The sequence below is a fragment of the Eptatretus burgeri genome, chromosome 1, assembly GCF_056783735.1.
Source record: "Eptatretus burgeri isolate ZD-2024b chromosome 1, Ebu_testis_v1, whole genome shotgun sequence".
Classification (NCBI taxonomy): Eukaryota; Metazoa; Chordata; class Myxini; order Myxiniformes; family Myxinidae; genus Eptatretus; species Eptatretus burgeri.
The window spans coordinates 80027692-80050548 of record NC_140961.1 but is presented as its reverse complement, the minus strand read 5'-3'; the positions used below and the strand labels follow the sequence as shown (position 1 = coordinate 80050548).

Genomic DNA, 22857 nt, shown 5'->3' with positions numbered 1-22857 from the left:
TTCACAATTTGATACAGTGGAAATATAATTTGATGATGGAACGGGGTAAAAACATAAAATTAGGAAGATAGTTTTGCATGGGGAAGTGAGGGGTGAGAGGTATGCAGTGGGGGTGGGAAGAGGGTATTGGAGGGTGGTGAAATATACTTCGCCGAGTTGGTATTCTGTTTGCCATTAAATGTCTCGTCTGGGTTAACTCTCTGACATGGTCTGATGCATCTATTGAATTCTTCAATGCTCGGAGCATGGCTGTTCGGCTGATGCATTGCCCCTTGTAGATTAGAGTGGCAATTTGTAATGGTTTTTTTTGGGGGGGGGTACCTTGGATAACTCGCCTACTCTTTGCGAGAAGGCTGCCTTGGTATCTTTAGCATCCACCAACTAATTATTCATTTGTATGCAGCACAAGGCTGCGCGGCAGCATCATTGGCTGAGGGTGCAGATGTGCTGCTGATGCATTGCCCTCTGTTGCTTTGGGCAGGAATTTGGAATTTGGACATGATGCCGGGTGATAGCTCGCCTACTCTTCACAAAGGACACCATGGGATCATTAACGTCCAACAACGAATACTGGCACATAAGACGCCTGTTTTAAGTCCATTCGAGGGACAGCACATACATTGATGAATCACCCTGCCTGTGAAACACCGGGATGAACCCAGGCGAGGCAGCTTAGAGGTGTGCAGCTACATCTAGGCTATCTTGCCAGCCTGGACTCAACTAAAAGCCTGCATCTTCATGCATGCGAGCAGAGAGTGGTCAATTTCTAAGCACACTGCTTCGGATGATGAAGTAAACGCGAATCTCTCGAATGTCATCACCTTCATGACGTACAGCACCTAAAGAAAGTCTACACTTTCTTTCAGATTTCAGATTTTTTTTTTCACCTTTTGTTGCCTTATAACCTGGAATTTAATTGCATTGAATCAGACTTTCTCCCCACCTAAATTTACACATCGTAACCCACAACTTCCAAATGAAAAATAAATTGTACAAATTTCAGAAAATTAATTAAAAATACAAAATTAGAATATCTTGATTGGATAAGTGTCCACCCCCCCTTATAATAGCAATTGTAAATTGGCTCAGGTGTAACCAATCACCTTCAAAATCACACACCAAGTTAATTGGCTACCACCTGTGGTAAATATAGTGATTCTGATTATTGCAGAATATAATCAGCTGTTCCTGTTGGTTTCCTCTGCTGGGAGTGCTTTCACAGCAAAGACTCAACCATGAGCACCAAGGAGCTTTCAAAAGACCCCTGGGATTAAGTTGTGAAAAGGCACAGATCAGGGGATGGGTATAAAAAATATTTCAAAGGCCTTGAAAATCCCTTGGAGCACAGTCAAGACAGTCATTAAGAAGTGGAATGTGTATGGTATCACCAAGACCCTGCCTAGATCAGGCCGTCCATCCAAACTCGATGACCAATCAAGGAGGAGACTGATCGGAGAGGCCACTGAGAGGCCAATGGTAGCTTTGAAAGCACTACAGGCCTTTATGGCAAAGACTACTCACCATGTGCATGTGATAACAATATCCCAAACACTCCACAAGTCTGGCCTGTACGGTAGAGTGGTGACTCAAAAAAAGCCGACCTTGAGTCCTATTTGTGGTGTGCAAAAAACCACTCCGGAGATTCTAAGGCCATGTGGCAAAAAAAGTTTTTTGGTCTGATGAAATCTAGATGGAACTTTTTGGCCGAAATGCCAAATGTTACATTTGGTGCAAACCCAACAAAGCACATCACCCAAAGAACACCATCCCTACTGTGAAGCATGGTGGTGACAGCATCATGTTAATGGGGATGTTTCTCATCAGCAGGGACTGGGGCACTTGTTAGAATAGAAGGGGAAATTGATGGAGCAAATACAGAAAAAGCCGACAAAAAAAAACCTGAAATTGGACGGAATTTCACCTTTCAGCATAACAATGACCCAAAGCACACAGCCAAAGCTACACTGGAGTTTCTGAGGAACAAAAAGATAAATGTCCTTGAATGGCTCAGTCAGAGCCCTGACCGAACTCCAAATGAAAATCTGTGGCATAACTTGAAGATTGCTGTCAATCGACACTCCCCACGTAACTTAACTGAACTTGAACAGTTTTGTACAGAAGAATGGGCAAATATTTCCCAATCAAGGTGTGCAAAGTTGGTAGAGACCTATCCCATCAGACTCACAGCTGTAATTGCTGTTAAAGGTGCTTCCACCAAACATTAACTCGGGGGGGGGGGGTGGACACTTATCCAACGAAGATATTCTAGTTTTGTATTTTTAATTAATTTTCTGAAGTTTGTATAATTTGTTTTTCAGTTGGAAGTTGTGGGTTACGATGTGTAAATAAAAGGTGGAAAAAAGTCTGATTTAATGCAATTTAAATTCCAGGTTGCAAGGCAACAAAAGGTGAACATTTTGAAAGGGAGTGTAGACTTTATACAGGTACTGTTGGGGAGAAACAGAATAGTATGTTGTTCGAGGATAAAGGGAAAAGAGTTAAACGAGGTTGGGAAGAGATAAAAGAGTAAGAAGGGAAATAAGGAGAATGTGTCGAAAGGGGAAGAAAAGAAGGGGTTCAAAATTCCACTATGCTGTGCACATACATATATGCTCCCCCCCCCCCCCCACATCCCAATACTGAAAGACAAGGGAGGTGCAAAACCTATTGATTGCTGCAAATGATGTACATATTTCACTTTGGATCGCACAACATCGAGGAGTGAAATTAGGGAGTGTAGCGTACAGTGAGACACGACACTCAATTGCACTGTGGACTTGGAAACAGAAATGATAATAAATGCTAAGAAAGGGCTTGGCTAAGTAGAGTACAGTCTGATTCTTGCTTAAAAGGACATCTTGAAAATGTGGTCTTTCCAGAATAGATCAGGTCTCATATCACGGTGACAATAAACATTTGTTGAAGAAAAAAAATCTGAAGCAGTGTACAGTCTCTGTTTTCAACATATTCATGGCAAGACTGTGGTGTCACTCCAATGGGAGTTCAGGAACTTTCACCAAGAGCAAATGGAGAATAAGTAGCAATCAGAAAATATATTTTATTGGAGGAAGCAACCTTCAAGAGCATACATGAATTATGAGTGCAAAGAAATTGTGGAATGTTGACCTCACTCACCTCACACTCCTCCTTCCCATTTGCTTTACGCCTTCTTCTTTCCTCTACGACTATTAATTGCTTCCTCTTTTATGTGGGAAGAGTGGGAATGGAGCAGTGACAGGGAATAGACAGGTACATGCTGGGAGAGAACAGAAGCTTTGACCACACAAATTGTGCCACCTTGGCAGAAAAGTCTGTCTCAGAGCATCCTCTGAATGGAACATTAATGCCAAGCAAAATCTGCATTGTATGTGAATTCAAAATATACTCCCACATGGATCTTGGATGATGTGGACCAATATCAAGCGCATACATTGCTGTGATGATCATACTATTGTAATTATATTTTGGTGAACAAATGGAAGCTTGATGAATCAAAAAACAGCACCACATCATTGCGATTCCACTCACAGAGGATGCATTGTGAGTCACCATACTGCTGGGGGCTTTTAAACCCAGAGGACTAACCAACCATTGTGTTGTTTCCCGACTGCAAGTTCAAAACACGTGGCACACTCGCACATTATTTTTTCATGTGGGAGCAAGTCTAGTAGAAGAATCGAGGTATAGCAAGCCTAGCTCAGCTTTTATGACTGTCAACCAGAGCATGACACAAAGGGAATTTCATTGAAAATGCAATATCAGGCAGTAATACATTTCCCGTGCCATCTATTTGCTGTGCATACACTTGAGGAGGCAGTCAGCTGAAATTAAACTTGAAAGGAAAAAACAAGTAGGAGGACAGGAGAGAGAAAAAAAAAGAGGGCCGGGGTGTGTTTGCTTGGGGCAAGGGAAGAAGTTTGATGAGAAGAGGGGGGAAGCATTTTTATTTGCCATTATCGAGACTGTAATAAATAGAAGGGCCTCTCAGGCAATGGGTCCATATAGAATGACCTATGCTGTTAAGGGATATTTATGACTTAATAAGGCAAGCATAGTGTGTGTATGTTGTGTATGTGTGCAAAATGTTCTTGAAGCAATACTCATATTTCAAGACATGCCAAAAAAGTACAACTTTATATTAAATTATATATATATATATATATATATATATATATATATATATATATATATATATATATATATATATATATGAGTATTGTCATAGCATAGTTTGCTCCAGTAGCCTGGTATGAGTCTGGCGAGTTCCCCCAATGCAACAATAAGGGTCAACCGACTGAAAGAACCCCCCCTCCCCCCCACTTGCTGGATGACGTGTCCACTTTTCATGATACCGTACTGATTGGGTCATCTGAGCCGGCCGAGAGTTACGCCAATTAGCACCACACATCTTGCTAATTTGGCCAAACAAAGCCAGAGGCACGCGGCATGGACTTTGTATGTTGTGGTGGTATTAGCCACTGCCAATTTACCTTCAAAAGGCTTTCCTAATTGCGAAGTGTTGGACCACGAAAACACAAATTCACCCCAACATCAGGTATATTTAATGAGCAAACAATGGTCACAGGGAAAAGAATCTACAAGAAACAATGCGAGACAAACCAGTCCAAAGAAAAACAGCTCATACCTTTAACTTGATCCTAAAACCAAAACAGTATTTGAATAAATGAGTAAACCAACCCCTTACATAATATCGAATACATGCCCAGGATAGCAATGATAAACAGAGATACTTAAAGAGCGATACCTTATGGCCCGACAAGTACACCACGGAAGATAGTGTTACAATCGGCAAAAGTACAAATCAAAAATCAAGAGTCAAACACTAATTTAATTTGGGGTTCCAGTAATGAAATATACATATATACAGCAAATAACCCAAGGCTAATGGGCCTACCTCCAACGATGAGAAAACTGGTGTCAGCCTGAAACCATAGCCAGAATCGCAGATGCCACTCCCATGGTGAGACCTCAAGGTAGCAGTCCGATTGCCGGCAAGAGGGTGAGGAAGGTCGGAATGATTAATGCCATGAGGTCCCTTGATGGCTTTGTGTTCCCACTGACCTCCTAGCTCTCAGCTCAAAGGGGTTTTTCTTCTCGGCAAACTCTGCAAAGGAGTCCCACCGCAACGCTGAGATGAGATGACCGGGCCTCAGCCGCCTCTCACAAGCAGGCAATGTAGAAGTCGGCCTTTCTGTCACCGCCTCGAGGTTCCAGGGCTGAATCAATCCTTCTTCTCCCCCCACCATCCGAGGTGCCCCAAATCTCTTTCAGCTCTTCGAAACAGCAGGCAGTCAGCTCCTTGCTTGTTCTGGTTATTTCCTCACTTCGGGGTCAGCACACCAAGACAGAACAGGAACAAACTCCAAGTCCAAACTAAAGAACAAAACTCAAGCTGCCATCATCTCTGGTTCCCTCTCCGAAACAACGGCAGGTTCCCACTTAAAACACAGCAGATTTTCACCTCGAAGAACACCTGGTTACCACTTCCTGCACTCTGGCCAATCATGGGAATTTAAATCCTGGGCCATACCATGCAAGTCACACTTGGGGGAAGTGGGGGGTAGGTGTGGTGTGGGAGAGGAAGAAGATGTCGCAGACTATAACACCTAACAATTCAAATCTTGAGTCCGACCACGTAAGTCAATCTCAGGGAGGAAGAAGAGGTCAAAGACTGTAACAATAGACAGAGGGAATAACATGACAGAAGGAATACCCTGCAGGATAATTGCAGTTGTGGCCACTCCAGCAGCAGGGAATGCCCTGGTGAGTCCCAAGACTTGTCCTGTACATTCGGGCTGAGGACTGAGGAGAGGGTGTGGCTCTGCCCTGGATCAGAGAGGCACAGACCATCGCTTTCACCCAGCAGATTCCAGGTATCTCCTCTACTTCTGTGATTGCTATGCCCTTTTATGCCCATGGCCCGTGGATCATCGATGATGCACCATGCCCTCCCCTCTCAATCACCATAAGTTGAGTGGGGCTTGTCAATGTTTGAAAGACTGCCCCCTCTACTTGGTGAACGATGCTTTAGAACGAAGGGGCAACGTGGTGACTTTCCAGCCCAGCTACTGCCTAAAGGCCAAGCAAAATGCTAAAAATAACATAAAGACAGATTCACAAAAGTAAGGACATAAAACACAGGCTCACAAGGATGAGACTTTTTCGATTTAAACACCAGGATAGATAGATCGATGGTGTCTATCTATAACATAAATGACACAAATCTAATATCACACTCTATTAACTTATGCAAAGACATATACGTAGGATATAACTGAACAAACTATGCTGAGAAATGTTAACCCGTAGTAGCCATTGACACAACCCCACCCCACCTTCCTCTTTCAGACTCTCCTGAGTCTGCACTCGGAAGGGGGAGAAGTATCGGGCCTGACCCCACTTATCGTACAGTACAACTCCCCACCCTAGTCAAAGAACCCACTGAAAAATTCAACAACAGTATCAACCCTACTCTAATGTGTCGCTCCACTAATCCTGATGTATTCACTCACTATAGACATACTGATACAGTTCTAAATCCAGATTAAATTTCAACAAATGTGTAGTTATGGAGAGGATTAGTCACGAGTGCACCGGGAGGGTCTCTTCTTCTTCTTGTTCTTGGGAGTCCATGAAGTCTACAAAGTCTCTAGCTCCCCTCCCCTACCCGGTAACATTCCCCTCCCCAATGCTGTCTATCAGAGTCCTGTGTCCCAGCACAATAATTGTCCCCGGTGACCACAGGGCCTTCCAGCACCCAGTGCTTTCCTGGCCCAAATGGCCTCTCCACAACTGGAGTTATTCACGATTAAAACAAACAGGCCCATGTCGCTTCTCAAACAGGTGAGTCTTCGGCCCATTACACAAGTAAGCAAATGGCCCTTGTGGCCAAACAAGCAATGGAAATAAACTTGGCCCATTTGACCTTGACACGAGTGTGAATCTTCAGGCCTTTATGGCCCATGAACAAATTATACATGGCTTAGAGCATAATTATACATTAGAGCAAAAGGGTGGCATGGCTCATGGCAAAAATGGCACAGCAGATGGTATGGCTGGCAAGCCAAGACTGTCAAAGGCTGGTTGGCAAATGGACGGGCAGGTGTGTGGCCGGCAGATGTTTGAGCTGGCATATGTCATGAGCTGGAATATGGTATGAACAGGCAACAGATGTTGCCATTGATGATGGCAGGAGCATGCAGTGGCAGCAGGTAGGGCAACTATTTGAGGAGTAGGCCTTGAACAATACAAAAATATATTTGACAAATACAGCACAAGGTATGATTTCACATGGAAAATTGGACTAAAACACAAACAGCAACACATGACCGAGATACAACAGGAAAACATGACGGGTCCGGTTCTGAAAATCGTGCTTCAATGAGGAGGAAAGGGACAGCTGCAGATTCGACCAATACGTGGAGAAATCCCCAAAACGGAAGCAATACTTTGAAGTATCTTGGGAAACAAAAACAGGTCAACAGGAGACCTATTTTGTAGCAACTGCAATTTGAAAACCAGATTGGTACTTTTGGCTGTCAGGCTGGAAACCGGATCAGGCTGTCAAAATGTTTGGCACAGGATCAAGGTTTCCAGCTAAGGGAGCAACAAAAATTTGTGGTTTTGACACCTCAATCACTTTTGTTGGAAGAACAATGGAGTGTGGTATGAAAACAGGAGCAGATTTTATGAGACAATGAATCGTAAACCAGTTAGGTGGTGAGGTGGGTGGGACAGGTTGGAAGGAAATAGCAATAGGAAGGGATGACGAAAATGAGATAGAAAGACAGAGACTGTGCTGAATCATTTATAATGTATACAATGTTGCTAACATAATCAAAGTTCTGATAATTCCATTTTTATGCCAACTCAGAGATCAGTGCAATGGAAGTAGAGTTCAAAACTAAACTATTTCACTGCGTGGCACCAGCAACTCTAGGCCTATACCACAATGCCATTGTGAAATTGATCCTGACCAACAGGTTGAGACTGAAACAGGTGTTCGAGGGTGGTGCTGCCATCCCCAAGCTCCACACACACACACACACACACACACACACACACACACACACACACACACACACACACACACACACACACACACACACACACACACACACACACACACACACACACACACACACACACACACACACACACCATTTTCAATAATGTTACATACATCCCCATAACTTCATCCACCCTTAATTTCCTTTATTCCTTTCCCTCTTCTCTCCCATTCCCCCTAACATCCCATCTTTCCTCCTCTTCTTTCTCTACCGCATCCCCAGATTTCTCTTTCAACTGAACCACCTCCATCCACAATTGCCGACACAATATTTACAATCGATTTTTCTTTCAACTAAAGGTTGAAAAGAGGACGTTTACCACCGTGGTAACCGAGGTGAGGCTGGTGTCTCAAGCTTTCAGGAGAGATTAACTTTTGCTCTTATGAAGAGTGAATGCTCAAAAGCACAAAGAACCTTAAACTTCGTGCCAGCACATCTTGCTTCAAATTGTGCTAAACACGCTTTTTGGGGGGGGGGGGGTGTGCACTGCTGAGGCTCGTATGAGAGCGAGCACACAGAATGCACAACAAGGGGAGCAGGAGACAAGAGGGGCGGGAGAGGGAAGGACAAAAAAGTGGGGAACAGAGACATGAGGAGACCTGTGGAAGGGAGAGGGATAGGGTGGGGTACACAGCGTAAATAAGATGGACACAACAGGGACTTTCAGGTCCTCACACTACAGAGACTTTCAGGAAGAAAAGCAGGAAATTTGAAGGTGGGTTTGGGGTGGGTTATCAGGGGTAGAAAAGATTGTGGTTTTGGATGGGGGAAGAACGGAAGATTAGAGATTGTGGTGAACAGCTGTTTTGAAGACCTGGAGGGAAGAGTGGAATTGAACAAGGTGAGGGAGTTTGTTCCAAAGGCAGGAAAAAATGAGGAATTGAAAGAGTGAAGGTGAACAGTGATTCATGATTTTCGTAGTTTTACCTGAAGGGGGTTGTTGGTGGACCTTGAGCGTCCTGCAGAAATATTGGGGGAGGGGGGGAACATATCTCAGAGAGCAGAGGGGCGAGGCCGGAGAGGAGATGGTAGAAGACAGAAAGACCACCGACCTGCCTGCGGTGAGAAAGAAAGAGACCCGAAGACTCAGCCTCATCGTGAGAGATACCAATGATCCTAAATGCCTTGGTTTCCTCATCGTGAAGCCGATAAAGGTGAGAGGATGGAAGCACCAGCCCAAGGAGGAGAGCAGTACTCCATCAGGCTGCACACGTAAGCTTTGTATGTGGTCAGGAGCTCAGATGGGCCAAGGAAGGACTTTGCACGATGGAGGATTCCCAATCGGCGATTGGCTTTGGAGGCAACGTTGGAAATGTGGCTTTCCCAGGAAAGATCATGGCAGATAGTGAGACCCAGAAGCTTGAATGAAAGGACTTCTTCAAGAGGATTGCTGAGAAAGTAGATGTGGGGGGGGGGGGTCCAGACAGTCCTTTTGGAGAGACTTAGTGAGAGTCTGAGATTTGTCAGGGTTGAAAGACATGTTCCACATGTTGGACCAGTTTATGATTTTATCCAGATCTACAGAGTGTGAAGAGGCTGCTGCTTACCGCTCTGAGGGATGGCAGATTGGGAAATATGGGAAATATGGCAGAGGCTGGAGTCATCAGCAAAGTGATAAAGAGGATTTTCCAGATAGTCAGATAGATTATTGATGAAAACCAGAAAAATAACAGGACCCTGAACACTGCCTTGAGGAACTCCTTTTTATCAAGATTTTATCAACATTTATTTGATAAAATCCATTATTTATCTTGCCCGCCAGAGCAGACCGACATTTTCTTATCACCATCTTCATAGCATTCTCTTTTAGCATCAAAGCAGTTGCTGTGTTACCGAAGCAGTTTGCTGGCAAGGAAATATGCTGGGTGGTTTGCCATTGCATTCCCAGGAGGAATTTGTTCAGGATCCCAGCAAGAACTTACTTGCGCTTGGCAAAAGACAGTGTGGGATCTTTAACATCCACTACCTGCAATACTTGCAGACAGGACATCCGCTATAACGTCTATGCGAGGGATGGTACACTTTGTGATGTAAAATCCTGTCTGTGAAGCAACAATCAGGGAGTTTATAATCGGATTGGGAATCAAACCCAGTCCAGCCAACTCAGAGATTAGTCCCATTGCATCATCCTGCCAGATATTCCTTTCTAAGGCTATCTAATATTTATTACTCCAAAGGTGGGCCCATTCTGTTTTTCACCATGTTACATAAAGAGAGTCTTGAAATAGACTTCAAATAATTCTACTATATTAAATAAGGCAAATGTGTGCGTGTGTGTATGTGTGTGTGTGTGTTTGTGTGCACATATGAAAAATCAAAGAATAAAACAGGTCAGGTCAGGTCAGGGATGGGAGCATGCACCGGAGCAGTGTGTCGCTGCATCCACTTTCCTTTGGTACTCCAGGGGCCTCCGTCTTGCCAACCCCCAGGCAGATGCCTGTTCAATCCCCATCTCCTTGAGATGTTGATCAATCTGCTGCAAACACGAGGCATGTGGTTGGCCCATAGGCCCCGTCCATCATGACACTCCCTTGCTGAGAGAATCTGGTGAGCAGGATCATCGTCAGGAAAACCAGCCACATGTCGATACAGCCGCAGCTGATGCTCATGGACTATACAGTTGACAAATCTCATTTGAGTCTCTCAGCAACCGCTTGTTGGATGCAAAGGCCAACCAGCGATAGCCAAGGATTTTCCAAAGAGAGCTGGCACCAAGGGAGTTAAGTCTCCGTCTCAGATCCTTGGTCAGAGTCAAAGTCTCACATCCATAGAGCAAGACTGCAAGCACCAAGGACCTGAATACTCAGACTTTTGTCCACCTGCACAGGTAATGACAGCACCAAACTCCATTCCGGTGAATCCATGACTCCCCAGGTCCGACCCAGACGTCTATTGACCTCTGGCTCATAGCCAGCGGAGACATGAATATCACTGCCAAGCTAAGTGAATCTTTCCGTGACCTCAACATCCTCACCACAAACAGGTACAGAAAAGATAGCAGCATCCAAGATGTCATTGAAAGGCTGGATCTTAGTGTTGACCCAGGAAACCCGTAATCCTGTTGGATCCGACTTCTTATTCAGCACCTAGAGGGTCCCCAAAAGAATATCCAGAGTCTCCGCAAAGATGACTGCATCATCTGTGAAATCAAGGTCAGAGATCTTGACATACCCAAACGATGCACCACAACTTGATTTCTTCGACATCCTCCCCAGAATCCATTCCATACAAGTGCTGAAAAGCGTGGGGACCAGGACACACCCCTGATGGACTCCATTCCCAACTGGAAATAAGTCAGATATGAAACCACCACATTGCACAACACTCAATACCAGAGTATAGTTCAGACATCAGATTGATCAGTTTAGGTGGCACCCCACAAAGATCAATAATCCTCCAGAGGGCATTGCGATTCACTGAATCGAATGCTTTGCAGATATCAACATAGCCTGTGAGCAGTCCCAACAGAAACTCTCATCTGTGTTCGGTGAGGACCCGAGGAGCAAGGATATGGTCAATTGTTGACCTCTTTGGGAGAGCGCCTGAATGCTCTGGGCACTTGGCTCAAGCAGATGGTGGCGAACCCTCTCAAGAATTATCCAAGCAAAGACCTTGCCCGGCACTGAGAGCAGCGTCACACCTCGGTAGTTGTTGCAGTCTTGGCTATCACCCTTCCCTTTCCAGAGAGGGAAAACAAGGCTCCTCTTCCAGTTAGTGGGGATGATGTCTGTGTTCCAAGCAGAGCATAGAACTGCATGCAATGATATCAGTGCAGCATTTCCACCAGCCTTGAGAAATTCAGCATGGATGCCACAGATCCCAGGAGCTTAACCCTATTTCAACCACTTCACTGCAACCTGTGTTTCCACAAAATAAGGTGGATCACAGTTGATTGGAGGGTCAGCAATAGGAAAAGTCACGCCACTGACATCCAACTCAAGAGCTGGTGGGTCAGCCTGGTATAGCCACTCAAAGTTCTGCCATTAAGACTGGTCCTGTAACTCTGCTCAATGGTATCCAATGTCCCTTGAGAGTAAAAATTCGTCTTTGCCCGATGGTGAGTTCCAAGACATCCACTGGCTACATCAAGAATGGTAATCTTGAAGGCACTCCACAACTCTTCAGGATTCCCCAAACCACCCAAATCCACATTCGTCCTATTTGCAAACTCCTCAACTACCCTCTCATCCTTGAGTTTGCCAAAATCCAGCCTCGGCTTGGATGTTACCATCTGTTGGATTTAAGCTGCAACTTCAGAGTTGCTACAATCAGCCAATGGTCAGTATTGAGAAACTGAGCACTCCGGTCGACCCTGCATTTCTGAATCATACTCCAGTGGCCATTAATGACCACATTGTCACTCACCTTTGCCACACCACCAGCGTTGGAATACCGAGTCCATCGATGAGCCTGTCTGCAGTGAATCCATGAAGCAGCCACCCAAAGTCCATGACTCCTCACAAAGTCAAGGAAATTAGTGCTATTCTAGTTCACAGCTACAGACCTGTGGGGACTAACACATGTCTCATAACCATCCCTATCAGTGCCAGTTGATGCATCGAAATTGCCCAAGACTAGAAGAGTATCTCACCTGAGACACTGATCAACAACAGACTCGAGCGCGGCATAGAATGCGTCATTCACGGTGAGAGCACTCGCCTCATTATGGAGCATATACAGAGATAAGGGAAACGACATCCAAGGAGTGACAAATCCTTAGTCTCATAATACACTCCTTGACCAGTGTTACCTTAATTATCATTGGAGTTATCTTATTGGACACAACTACAGCAACTCCTTGGGGATGGTAGCCATCAGATCGACCACACCAAGAGTGGGTGTAACCTCTCACCATGATCTCACTACTATCCAGTCTCCGAACCTCAGAGAATGCTGCAATAGAGATGTTCAAACGCTGAAGCTCAAATGATAAGAGAGACAGGTGATCATCCTCTCTTGGGGATAGGATATTCCAGGCACCCACCCGAAGGAACCGCCTCAGGTTAACCCAAGGAGACCGCCGTCTGGTGGGTGACACTTCAGCTCCACTCTGCCACACATCACTGCAATCTGACCAAGGAAGTTTAGCCCGTGCTTCTCCTCCTTTCATAAAGGAATGGGGGTTTCGAAGGCTTTGTCCAAATCCTGTCATCCATTGAGCTGCCATGTGAAGGGCAGCAGCAGAGGAGGTACCCCCATGGAGTTGGTTTTCAGTTTTCTTTGCGTTTTGGGGTTTTGTGGAATGAAGTGTTTTAGGGTGGCCGGAGTGCAAATCCTGCCACCAACCTCCGAACAAAAGTAACCCAACTGCAGAAGGACGTCCGCAGACATAGTTGGGCACTAGATATGGATGGCTGTTGTCTCACAAGGAGCTCCTCCGCCCTTTGACAGGTTTTGTTTTTAATCCTGCTGGGTGTCCATATCCATACACCTTCCTCACCAAACCTGGTGGGGGAGACTGTTTAGTCACCGACAACCCGACCATGAAACAGGTTAGTACAGGTTTACATGGTACCTATAGCAAGTCACAGATATAATCTGGCCTGACCTGACAAGACATTAAAAAAAATCAGGGCTGGGCCGATTTCCACCAAATTTTGCATACCTGTTGGCAGTACCCAGGGTCATTTAATGTACACAACCCCAAAATCCTCCTGCACTTCCACAAACAAAAAAATGGGGGGGGGGCAATGACTTACTATTTTCACCTGTACACGTGCTACAATGCAAGTGGTTTACTGACCCCTGCTGCAGACAGGGGGGATTATTATCCACTGCACAAAATGTATTTTCATATCCACCCCTGATTAATATTGTCATGAGACAGAAGCAGTGCACTGGCTTTTACTTCTTCAGATGGTAATCAATTAATGGCAGATTCACATGTGGGAATCGCAAGCACATGAGAACCTTAGCTCTGATTTCACGGGGTATATTTCCCACCACAATAACAGTGGAAGAATGATCACTATGGTGGGGAACGATGGTGGGATGAAGTTGGGGGAGGGGGAGGGGAAAACATGTAATTCACAATAAATAATTATTTGCAAGAAAAATAAATGTAGGTTACCTCACACCAGACTTGAGCACAGCTGGGAAAGGAAATGAAAAACTGACTGAGGCCTTATCTCCATTGGAGGCTTCCATGCAGATGGCATCAAAGAAGCTGGGAATCAAATGACTAAGCAGCCACACGAGCAGGAGAGACGAAGCAGGCGACAAAACAGGCGAGCAGGGGATGGGGTAGGGAAACAAACCAGGGTCAATGAACAGGCGTGGCAGGATTATGAAACTGGACAAGGTAGGCAGGCACACAAGCAGGCAAACTGTTCCTCTCAAGAGCACCAAAACTGTCTCTCTCCTCTGAGGCAGAACCACTCCAGGCAAAAGCCACTCGCGAGGGGACCCAAACTCCTGTCGGGAAGTGTCAAAACTCTTCCCCTCTTTCTTACCTTTCACAACGCCCCCTTTCAAGCTCCTTCCCTTCTTTCCCAAGGCCTCACAAGCTGTCTTACCAGGGGTGTTCACAGAAGTCTTCACGTACAATTCTTTCACCTCAAACCCTCGTTATTTATTAACAATGCATCAACCTTTGTATTATGCACATTTAACCAGGCCAATGCATAAGCTAACATTTCCCCACTTTATACAATGAAATTGGCTAAATTACCAAAACACAGAGCGTACTAACCTATACATTTTCAAATGTTCTAAAGTAATACTTTCCCATACAAACTTGGCACCCTACCCCTCCCCCTCCCCCTTCTAGAACTACAGCTCCTGCAAGGTTCACTGGAAGGGCAAAAGCTGCAACGTTCATGCTTACAGACTGACACCTATTTAACCTCAACAAAATAAATTAGGAGGGGCTGTTGGGAAGTGAGCCATGGCTAACTTACCTGGTCTCCTTACCAGGACTGTCCTCTCAGTTTAAAACAATTCAAAAATGTAAAACTTTTTTGGTCCATTGAATGTTTCTCTCCTTGGTTGTCTTCTCTCTGCTTACTTCTGGGGTGGGAAGAGGGGACATATATCGCAGACAGAGCAGGGGGGAGCGAGACCGAAGAGGAGATGGTAGAAGACAGAAAGACCACCGAACTCCCTATGGTGAGAGAGTGAGAGGCCCAAAGACTCAGCCTCACCGCGGGAGATACCAATGATCCTAATTGCCTTGGTTTCCACAGCGGGAAGCCAGGAAAGGTGAGAGGCAGGAGCACCAGCACAGAGAGCAGTACTCCATCAGGCTGCGGACAAAGGCTTTGTATGTGGTCAGAAGCTCAGGTGGGCCGAGCAAGGACTTTGCACGACGGAGGATTCCCAGTCGGCGACTGGATTTGGAGGCCAGGTTGGAAATGTGGCTTTCCCAGGAAAGATCATGGCAGATAGGGAGACCCAGAAACTTGAATGAATTGACTTCTTCCAGAGGATTGTTGAGAAAGTAGATGGGGGAGGGTGGGTTCCAAACAGTCCTTTTGGAGTGACATAGTGATAGTGTGAGATTTGTCAGGATTGAAAGATACGTTTCACGTGTTGGACCAGTTTGTGATTTTGCCCAGATCTGCAGAGATAAAAGAAGCTGCAGCTTGCCGGTCTGAGGGATGACAGATGGTACGGCAGAGGGTGGAGTCATTAGCAAAGAGATAAAGAGGATTTTCCAGAAGGTCGGAGAGATCATTGATGAAAAACAGAAAAAGAACAGGGCCCAGAATGCTGCCTTGAGGAACTCCAGCCTGGACAGGAATCGGAGATGAGAGAACTCCATTTCGGGCCACACATTGGCTGTGACAGGAGAAGAAGTTTGTGAGCCATGAGTGGAGATGGCCTTGGATACCAAAGGAAGAGAGTTTGGTGAGCAGGGCAGGGTGCCAGACCATGTCAAAAACATGTGATATGTCGAGGTATACGGCTCTTATTTCATGTCCGGCATTGAGGACCTCCGTCCATTGTTGGGAGAGTGGAAGCAGCATATCCAGGGTAGAGTGACCTGGTCTGAAACCAAATTGATGATCGGAAATCAAGCGATTGGAGAATAGGAAGGATTTAATGACTGAAGCAATGATGGGCTCCACAACCTTGCTGATGATTGGGAGAAGGCTGATTGGTCTGTAGTTGCAGGGATCTGTTTTTGCACCTTTTTATGCAGGGCAGTGATGTTTGCTGATTTCCAAGCAGATGGCAGATTAAATTGAGCAAATGAGAGGGTCAAGAGAACAGAGAGAGGGTGAGCAAGAGCAGAGGAGCGGGGTTTTAGGACAAGTGTGCTGATACCGTCTGGACCGGTTGCAGAATCTGAGGCGAGGTGTGACAGCAAGCTCTCCACTTTGTCAGAAGAAAAGGACACACAGTACAGCGACAGTTGTTTGCGACTGGGTAAGGTGGGTACAGAGAGCGAAGGGTTTCGGACACAATATTTTGATGCAAACACCGAGTTTAGGCATTTAGCGTTTCCACTTGTGGAATTAGCAGTGTGGCCATTTGAGGTAAGGGAGGGGATGGAGGGGGAACATACACCAGAAACAGATTTGAGTAAATGCCATCAGGATTTGGAGGAGGGAGAGAGGTTTGAGAGTTCAGACTTGAGATTAGAAAGATGTTGTTTTCTGGCTCTCCTGATGGTACACACACACTTGTTCTGAGCTTTATGGAAGGAACTGAGATTATCCTCGGTTGGGTTTGCTTTCCTTGAAGAAAAGGCAAGTTGTTTCAGGACAACTGCCTCGCCACAAGCTTCAGTGATCCATGGGCAGGAGGAAGGGTAGGACAACTGAAGATGAGAGGGGATAAATCTGTGCATGAGGGAGAGCAAGTTTCTTTGAAAGAATTCCCAGGATGAGTTGATGTTGGAGAAAGTAGTGATGGGAGACCAGTCTGGAAGTTTGATGGCTGCTTGGAGACCCTGCCAGTCAGCTTGAGTGAAATGCCAGAGTCGACGGTGCTGAGGTGGTTCTCTGATAACAGCAAGAGAGATGTCCACTTTGGCAAGCACGTGGTCAGAAGAACCGATTTGAGTGGAGGAAGAACAGCAGATATTTCCATGGGAATTTGTCAAAATCAGATCCAGAAGAGATAGAGTGCCGTTGGGTGAGATCTGGGTCAGGAAGTTTACCGATTGAATCAGTCCCAATGAGTCGCAGAAGTCTTTTGCTGAAGTGCCATGACAGGCGAGATAGGTACCCACGCCTAACCAACTGGCATGATTACAATTGAAGTCACAACATATGAGGAAGAGAGAGTTCAGATGAAAGGATAGAAGTTGGTCCATGTTTTCAGATAGTGAGGTGTAAATTGAGTCATCACTGTTTGGTGGATAGTGCAGTACACATATAAACACGAGATGGGAGTGGAGGAGAAGCTGTAGCCAGAGGTATTCCTGAGGGTGTGGAGGAGTGAGTGCAGTGCATGGAGAGTGAGGAATAGAGTCTTTGATGAAGAGAGCAACTCCTCCACAAGGATGAGGCTCAGGTCTGTCATACCAGATGAGGGAGTAACCAGGGAGAGAAACAAGGGTGTCAGAGACGTCTTGAGGGAGGAAAGTTTCTGTAAGGCAGATTATATCTGGTTTGTCAGTGGCAACCTGTATGGAAAGATCTGTAATCTTTGAGTGAAGGCCCCGGATATTTGAGGTCCACACTGTTAATGAAGAGGCGGGGAGGAGGCTTTGGGTGCAAGGGATGGGAGGGGAGGGGAGGGGAGGGTAGAATAAGGGAGGAGGGGGGAGATAAGGAGAGCTGTTGAAAGAGTGTGGGGATTGCAGAAGAGCTAGGGGAGGGGGCCGGATGAGGAGGAGAAAAGGCTCTGTGGTGCTGGGTTGAGGTACAGTGGGGAGTAATAAAATAGGGGGAAAAGGCAGCTGAGGATTTGAGGAGGTGAAGTGATGAGATGGAGCTGAGAGGGCAGGGGAAGGAGGCAGCTTTGTGGATGTGAGGGGGGAAACTTTGAGAAGGGTGAGTGAGGGGGGTAAATGGAGGGAAAAGGGTGAGTGCGGAGAGTAATGGGAGAAGGTTGAGGGGGAAGCTTGGAGAGAGAAGAGTGTGATGGTTGCTTTGAGAGGGAGGGGTGAGAGGGGTGAGTTGGCACTGAAGTTGGAAAATAAGAATGGTTGATGGAAAGCGAACAAGCAAAGCAAACTAGTTTTTTTATTTTTAGATTGGAAATGTGATTAAAAGACATTTATTGAAGGATGCAATGAAGGCGAATTTAGAGAATGGAAAGAAGAAACGTTGTAACAGTTGGACTTTTTAGACAAGGTATGAAGGAGAGGTCGAATTGAGAGCAGTCTGTTGAAATAGAAAAAGACTGATGAATTATGATACAGTAATGAGAACCACACGTGTGAAAGAGGAAAATGAAGCGTGATAAGAGATCCTTCTTCTTCTTCTTCTTCTTCTTCTTATTATTATTATTATTATTATTATTTGAGAGAGTTTTCATCAGATTAGGTGAAGGAAAGGTTGAAGAAAAAATTGTGAGGTGAATGGTAAATTTGGATCGGTAAACGGAGAGGGTGGAAACAGATCACGTGGTTACGGGAGAAGAACGTGGTGATGGGAAATGTATAGTCAAAAGTGAGTTTACTTTATTTGTTATTTTTATTCATTTTTAATAAGGATTGCATAAGATTCAGAAAAGGAAAGGTTGAAGTGAAATCGTGGAGGTGTATGGTGAATTTGGAATGGTAAATGCAGAGTGAAGCTGATGGATCGATGAAAGGTATCAGGAAGATGGTGGAGAGACACGTGGTTACAGGAGTTGTATAGTTAGTAAGGATACAAGGATTTTTTTTTAATGGATTTTTGAAGATTCGGTAAGATTCAGGAATGGAGGGTTGTCGGAAGAAATCGTGAAGGTTATGGTGAGAGTGGGTCAGCTCAAATAGAGGAAAGATGGTGTGCCGGCAGAAGGAGGAAGAAGAAGAAGAAGAAGAAGAAGAAGAAGAAGAAGAAGAAGAAGAAGAAGAAGAAGAAGAAGAAGAAGAAGAAGAAGAAGAAGAAGAAGAAGAAGAAGAAGAAGAAGAAGAAGAAGAAGAAGAAGAAGAAGAAGAAGAAGAAGAAGAAGAAGAAGAAGGGGAAGAAGAAGAAGGGGAAGAAGAAGGGGAAGAAGAAGAAGAAGAAGAAGAAGAAGAAGGAGAAGAACAAGAACAAGAAGAAGAAGAAAGAGAAGAAGAAGAAGAAGAAGAAGAAGAAGAAGAAGAAGAAGAAGAAGAAGAAGAAGAAGAAGAAGAAGAAGAAGAAGAAGAAGAAGAAGAAGAAGAAGAAGAAGAAGAAGAAGAAGAAGAAGAAGAAGAAGAAGAAGAAGAAGAAGAAGAAGAAGAAGAAGAAGAAGAAGAAGAAGAAGAAGAAGAAGAAGAAGAAGAAGAAGAAGAAGAAGAAGAAGAAGAAGGATCAGGACTTGTGGGTACGGATGGAGAAAGGTTGTTGTTGTTGTTGGTGGTGGTTTTTGAAAAAAATTAAGACAAAAAACACAGTGTTTCGTGGGAGGGAAGAAGTGCGGGGGGGGTGGGGCATTGGGAAAGTGGTGAAAATAGGAATTGAAGGTATAGGGAAAGAATACAAACCAGAGTTGGTGTCAAAGCCACCCAATGCTCGCCTGTTTATACATTTACCGTTTTTGAAAGACTCGTCTAATATTTAATATTTTTTATAAAGCATTGCAGTGAAGTATGATCCAAATAATTTCAAAGCAATATATGTATTGGTATATTGTAATCAGTAACAAGAGCGCAAGTGAGCATAATATACGCCTGAACAAGAAGGTATATACAGAATTGTGCTACTACATGGAAAACAGCATCCTGGTTGCCATGGCAACCACTTTAGATGACGAACGTATGTCATGACACACCGTCTCCACAGTCTGTACCTATGTACCAAATATGAAACGTGAAAGTTGAAAACTTTGGGAGTTAGAGTGTGACAGGAATGGATGGAAAACAGCATCCTGGTTGCCATGGCAACCACTTTAGATGACGAATGTATGTCGGGACACACCATCTCCACAGTCTGTACCTATGTACCAAATATGAAACATGAATGTTGAAAACTTTGGGAGTTCGAGTGTGGACAGGAACGGATGGACGGACGGACGGACAGACAGACAGACCGACGAACGGACGGACGACAGGTATCAAATTATACCCCCCGATATAAAAAAATAGCGTATAAAAAAATAGTGTGGTAGATAAAAACATTAGAAAGGAAAAAATAACTTGCACCAAAAACTTTAACATTTTCACACTCACGTTCACGCTGACGCTCACACTGGGGGTATCGCTATAGCTCTCTGTTCTTCGAACAGGCGAGCTAATAAAAATGATCGTACACATCGGACGAGGAAGGACGGGTAGGCATCAAGGAACCCGGTAAGATAGGTCAACGAAAACTCACAAATTAGTACGATATTTGAAACAAAACCGAACTCGGAACACAGTAAATATGTAGGTGAGAAAATATATAGTTAAAACGGGACAAATAACGACCGCAAACTTAACTTTGATAAAGTCGGCAGAGACCCCTGAGAGAACCTGCCATCGCTCCAAACCCAGAACTGGAAGTGATGAGAGTCTTAAGCTTGTTTGGTCAATCATGCCTAAAGCTTGGATGATGCCCCTCTTCTGAAGTTCTGAAACGTAAAATTCTCCATTCTGTTCTTGGCATCAACCCTCTGCTTTCACGGTCCCAAACACTAGGTCATGTCCCCTGCTTGCATATCTCTGTGTATCCAGGTGGATCCAGCAACGCATTTTTGCATACAAAATCATGGCAGAGAAAGGCAACAGTGGGCAAAAACCAACATATTGGCATTGGATCAGTAAGGCAACAGGTGGAGGCAACAAGCAAGATGAGTGAACAAAGAAGAAAAGACAGAGAGAGCGAGAGAGAGAGAGAGAGAGAGAGAGAGAGAGAGAGAGAGAGAGAGAGAGAGAGAGAGAGAGAGAGAGAGAGAGAGAGAGAGAGAGAGAGAGAGAGAGAGAGAGAGAGAAAGAGAGAGAGAGAGAGAGAGAGAGAGAGAGAGAGACGTTGACTTTTCTTCTCCTCTATTGCAAGGAAGTTCATACAAGCATCAAAAAAAACAACCAGGAAAGGAAGGGGTAACAAAGAAGTAATATTTAAATTTATAAATTGATCATTCAGAGCACCACCAACCATGCTACATAAAGATTTCTTCGCACACCACCGGTTTTTAAATAAAACAGGATCTTGAATTTCAAACTCAAAAAGAACACGCGATGTAACCAATGCTTTAAAAATAGTTAAGACGTCATCAGCTAAAACGTCAGTGCTCTGCAGTTTTCGTTTCCTCGAAAAATAGAAGGCTAGTTTTGCCTCAGAACACAAAATGCTTGCTAAAAGACATTCATTTTTACATTGATACAAGACATTGAAACCAAATATAAAAACACAATGTGTAAAAGTCAAACCGAGCCCCCGGATCACATGCGACATAGTTCCAAAAAGCGAGGCCAACCTTGTCCCAACGGTGGGACAAGATGTTACAAGGCACGATGTTGTGCGCTCGCCGCCATTGTAGATCGCCTGAGCGCTTGACAATCGGTTCTTTATACATCACGTGCCATGTAATTGTTGTGGAAACATTAGTTTGAAGCAGCGCTCGCCAATGAGCTTGTGGCTCTGCAGGTTTGCCAGGAAAAAGGGTGAGAACACGTAGCTTGTACACTGAGGATTTCTCCATCTGGTTAAAAAAACCTAAAACTTTTAAATGAAATCAAAAGATTTGGGAAAGGACATTGGGATAAATTGAGGGCATCTTCTATGTCTGGGTGCCATTTTAACCCGGTTTGCTTAAAAGTCCGTAAAATCACAGAGAAAATTCTGCCAATAACTCTGATGGACCTCACACTGGTGGCCACGGCAATATCAGCAGCTGGCTTCCATCTATGTAAAAGGGGGTTCCTGAGGTGTTTAACTCTGGTAACGCTGACATCAATAAACTTTTGCATAAAAGATCTGTCACTACAGGCCCCTTCAAAAAAAGAATTTAAAAATATTGGTTCATTTAAAAACATCTGAAGGGAGTAAGCACTGGTATCACGGCAAAAAGAAACAGCCTGCCACGCTTCCAGCATGCTTCGGTAAAACAGAGGGATCGATGTCATATCCACATGATTCGTATCAAGAAGAAAAAGCTCGTCACCATAGCCTAGTTTCCCAGCTTGCTAAAGCAAGCAATGGGCAAAGGCTTTCCATGGGACGTCGGAGTATAGAAGCCTACGTACTGAAAGGAGGCGAAAAGCCATCACTTTGCTCGTCACATCTATTAGCCCCTGTCCACCTTCTACAGTCGGCAAGCTTAGTATTCCAGGCTGGAGCCAGTGCTTCCCCCCCCCCCCCGAAAAAATCAACAAAAAAGCTTTGAAGTTTTTTAAGGATAAAAGCTGGGGCCTGTAGTGCCTTGAAAACATGCCATGGCATTGATGCCGCAAGATTATTAATGACCAGAGTACGACCCCGGTAGGATACATGCCTCAATAATCCCCTCCATTTTATTAACCGCTGCTCAGTTTTGGTAATCAGCGATTCCCAGTTTTTTTGAAATAAAATCTTGAGTTCCAAGAAAGACACCGAGGTAGTGTATTCCTTCATTGGTCCATTCAAGCTGCCCTGGCTGGGTTGGAGGGGGAGTTTCATTCCGTGGACCCAAGTAAAAAGCTTTGCTCTTTTCCATATTAACTTTAGTCGAGCTGGCCAGGCTAAATTCCTTGACAGACTCAACCAAAGCACGAACATCGTCATCGGAGTGTACAATTGCG

At 44.8% G+C, this 22857-nt stretch overlaps 1 protein-coding gene and 1 long non-coding RNA gene across 2 annotated transcripts in view; both read right to left on the bottom strand.

Moving 5' to 3' along the window:
- The window catches only part of LOC147034824 (uncharacterized), a 41671-nt gene extending 27027 nt beyond the window's left edge, over positions 1-14644 (bottom strand). Inside the window, exons 1-2 of the long non-coding RNA XR_015060523.1 lie at positions 14543-14644; positions 14161-14271 (exon numbers count right to left, since the gene is read on the bottom strand). This is a non-coding gene — a long non-coding RNA (uncharacterized LOC147034824). The remainder of the gene's footprint in view (positions 1-14160; positions 14272-14542) is intronic.
- The window catches only part of LOC147034822 (uncharacterized), a 497607-nt gene that overhangs the window by 358403 nt on the left and 116347 nt on the right, over positions 1-22857 (bottom strand). The gene's annotated exons all lie outside the window — the stretch shown is intronic.